Source organism: Papaver somniferum, chromosome 10, assembly GCF_003573695.1.
Source record: "Papaver somniferum cultivar HN1 chromosome 10, ASM357369v1, whole genome shotgun sequence".
Classification (NCBI taxonomy): domain Eukaryota; kingdom Viridiplantae; phylum Streptophyta; class Magnoliopsida; order Ranunculales; family Papaveraceae; genus Papaver; species Papaver somniferum.
The window spans coordinates 134,302,346-134,306,585 of NC_039367.1; the positions used below are offsets into that span (position 1 = coordinate 134,302,346).

The following is a 4,240-nucleotide window of genomic DNA, read 5'->3' on the forward strand; positions in this document are numbered from 1 at the left end:
ATTGATTCTTTTATATATTTTTAGCCAGCACCTGATACGTATTCCGTATGTTAGCCATGTATAAGTTCTAAAGAGATATAATGTTATAAACAGCACCTGACCTGTGCGAGGAACCTCTTCTAAACAACTATAAGTTCTACCTCTTCTAAACAGCTATAATGTTTAATTTAAAGGGGATGGTTTGATAGTTTTGCCATATGAAAGAGATGTTGCGAGAAGGCTTATGTGACCTGTGCTTTATTTATATGGTTTAGGTTGTATACATAAGGTTGCTACTTGCTTTTACACCAATTGATAAATCCTATCAAGACTACCGCAGTTAGCATGAAAGAACTCCACCGGGATCATGAAGTCATCATGCAAGTATAAAAAATCAGCCAATAACACCAATTATAGAAGCAAAAAAAATAAATAAAAAGTGGTATCAACCTTAGTTATGTTACAGGGTGGGGTGTGGGTCAAAAGAAATGGTGGTGGAAGCTCTAGGATGTCTGGGGTCTTCCAGATATTCCCAGTGGTTTTCTATCGTTATCTTTCCACCTCTTTTTCTTTTCGATAGATTCTCTTTCTACACAGTCTCTGGATCGGTTTAACTTTTATAGGTGAAGGAGAGGAACAATTTCATCAGATTTTCTTGGTAATCTCTCCTCTCTTTAATATCTTTGTCGTCTCTTATCTATATTCGTTGCGACCCCTTTTCCTCTATTCGGACAAACCCTAGTCCCTTTTTCGTTTTGGTTTGTGTTTGATTTTCTGATTGTGTGTTTTTTGTTTTGATTTTGTAGGTGCAGTGAGTCTAATCTGAACGATGGGTGTTTCAGTATGTATCTGAAATTCTTATTCGCACATTGTGTTTCGATTGTATGATGAAGGTAAATTTGTTGTCTCCTAAATTATCCTATGTTTATACGAACCCATGTATTGTGCATAGGAATTCATGGTTGAGTTTATGTATATGGACAGGTTTTGGGGAATTATTCTATTTTCGATTTAAGGCCATTGATGCCTCCTTGGTGTTTTCTTCGCTTTTAAGTCGCTCATTGATACTCATTGTGGCCATCTGTTTTTGGTGGTATGTATTCATTTTTCAGATAACATTATCTTTAAATGGGTTGTTTGTATTTTAGAATTCCAACTCTTTCAAAGAAGTCTTTGATTGCAATGGGTTCAGAAGAGGATGAGATACAATCTTACAGTTAATTGAGGAAGTCACTGCTGTTAACTGGGTGGATGGTGTATGTACCTTAATCTTCATTTCTTTGTGAAGCGCTGATATGAGATGCATAAATTCTAGACCAATTTAAGATAAAAACCGTGACCATTATCGCTTTATCTGATCAGTCTGTAATATAAATTATGTGTTCCATTAAAATTAGCATGTGTAAAACAAGGGTATAATCTCTACTCCTGCTGATTTTGGTTTTTCCCTCTATACTTTCACTGTTCATAACTAAGGTTCTCATAGGAAGTAATTGTCCATAACTTTTCCATATTGATAATTTTGTTCCCAATTATGCTTGCAATTGGGAGAACTTTAGGTGCACATACCATCTTTGTTCTTATCTTAGGCTACATGCATCTAGTCTATGCTGTTAATGGGTGTTTCATAGTTCGTTGATAAGAGCTATATGCGGATTTGGTACTGCACATGCTTATATATGATATAGGTGGTGACTTTGTTTGAGAGACATATGGCTGAAGACTTTCTTCCGTAGCATCTCTAAAGCAACTATTTTTCTTTTGTGACTAAGTTAGGAACTCCTCCCATTCAAGCGAGACTATTTATTATTCACATTTTGTTTGTGGTGATACGAATATATGCATAAGAGGTTTCACTTCATGTAATCTTTAAAAATGGTGATTCATATGTAGGGTTAACTCAATATGTTTTCATTGATGAAAGCAGACCCTTGATAATTTTTTTGTTATTCAGATAAGGACGATACTGTTGCGCATTTGAGACATGGACCCATGGTGACTGGACCAAGTTTTTGTGTCATGTGTGACACCATTTGCAAGTTAAAATACATAGCCATACAACCCATTGGCTTATCAGGTTTGTCTCCATGAGCCTTATTGTGATTTATTGATAACTAGCTATGAATCAGAACCGTCTCATTTTCCTTCTTGAATTTAAGCATTTACAAAAATAGTTTAATACTTATTGTGGCATCATATTCTTTGGTGGTAATAAATTATAATGAGAACGTAATGTGTGGATATTCGATTTTCAACTAAGGGTGTTTAGTATTACTTAATTTGAAGTGTCAGTTTGTATTGAATGGAAGTGATTTTACTGCTCCAAATACCACTGCTAGGCTAGAGAGCACAATAGTGATGGTTTAAAAATCTTCAATTTTTATTAAAGTGCCACATCAATGACAATGGAATCATAATATGTGAATTCATGATGGCGGTGCATCATGTGAAGGTGATGTAGACTTGAAGTATTTTTGTCTTTCATAAATTAACTTACTAGAGTTTCTCATGTTTTTTTTTTCAATGAACATGCCTGCCGCAAAGCCTGTTTTCGGAATTGATTTCATCAGGTGCATAACACACAGACTGTAGGTGCTTAGGATTTTGATCTGATGCCTTTTAAAATGTAATCGGTTTGTTTGTTTTTCGGCAAAATAATTTGTTCACCCAATACTACTGTGAGCCTGTGATATTTAGCTCATCTGAGTTGCGGGTCAAAATGAATCATGAGATGACATCTCTAGGTAATGTCTTAGATCTGTTTCTTAGATAAAATGATGGTATGTACGGGTAAGATTGAAATAATTTGTTCTTCTGATGTACTTAAAAGATGATTTATTTCATAGATAAGTGAGATTCTTTTTCTTTTTGGAATTGATGGTCGAGGCGAAGCAATTGGTGATGCTGAACTTTAAGAGAATGCTTCCTATGCCTTGGAACTTCGGTTCTGGGTATCTTATCGTGGTCGGACTCTAAATAGGACAATTTAGTTCTATCTATTTTTCTAATATGTTTTTGGAGATTAAATCACTTCAGTGCTTTGCATCAAAAAGTATTTACGACTTTCATCTGATTGTCTTTGGCCATTTATGTTGGGTTACAGGACATGTGTACTCTATTCAAGGCCCTGATGATGCAGATCCATCTTGAAAGGAAAAGACTTAAGGTAACAGAATTGTTAGAAATAATTGAAAAACATCTCATTTTGCAACTAAAAGGTGATTTTCTTTAAGGCTCGTTTGATTTAATATAGCAGAAAAGTTCAGGTTCTACTTTCCACAAGGCAGTAAGTATATGATGGTCATGAATTCCAGAGTTTTAACTTAGTATTACTGGCTGTCTTAGCTCAATTGGTAGAGCGCATGGTTTACAACCATGTAGTTGTGGGTTCGATTCCCGCAGATGGCACAAAAATCATGTAATTGATTAGATTTCTATATATTTGCATAGTAATGATGAATTTATGAGTTGTTTGGATTCTTTCATGATGTTGATATCTTTCTTCTTCAAATAATGAAATATTCAAATCATATTTTCTCATTTAATTCTTAGTTTTACCAAGAATGGTGAAGTTCGCGAAAGTGTAATCTCTGATTCTATTCTATTAGTTCACGATATGCCTTATTTTCCCACAGTTCCTGCAGCAGACATGCTTCCAAAAGATAATTATCTCAACGAAGATTTTACATCCGATGATTTTGATGAATTCCGTGGTCTTTCGGATGATGAGGAAGATGATTTGTAAAATGGATATTGAATGTCTAGTGTGTTAAGCACTGCACTGGATCGACGAGAGGACATCCGACTCATCCAAGAAGAATCCAACCTTTGCAAAGCGCTGCTAGAACCTCTTCAGGAACTGATGAATTTGCTTGATGAAGAAGAAGCCAAGTTGAGGTTTATCAGAGATCACATCTGAAAGTACAATGCTTTGAATATTTTACCAGTCTTGGTTGCAAACTGGATAAGAGAGTTTTGAATGGTAATGACCCGAAATCCTTCGCAATTCACAGGAAACTTTGGCACAACACTGGAATGTTACTACCTGACGAGGGAAATCTATCAATCTGTATGTCTGTGATCCTAATCAAGCCTTGGATGTTCGTGCAACACGAAATGCCTAACTGGATCAATACGTTCTTGGAACAATTCAGAAAATTAATTTAAAAATTTTAATGTGTTTTGCACTAAATATTCCCCCGCACAAGAGATTCTGAGCAGTGTCAATCCCGCAGAACAAAATTTCATAGTCATCATGCAC

The 4,240-nt window shown here is 35.4% G+C and overlaps 1 non-coding gene across 1 annotated transcript; it reads left to right on the forward strand.

Annotated features, from left to right (window-relative positions):
- The first annotated feature begins 3,314 nt into the window (after positions 1–3,314).
- On the forward strand, positions 3,315–3,387 carry TRNAV-UAC. The gene has a single exon. It is a non-coding gene; the product is annotated as a tRNA-Val (tRNA).
- Positions 3,388–4,240: the final 853 nt, after the last annotated feature.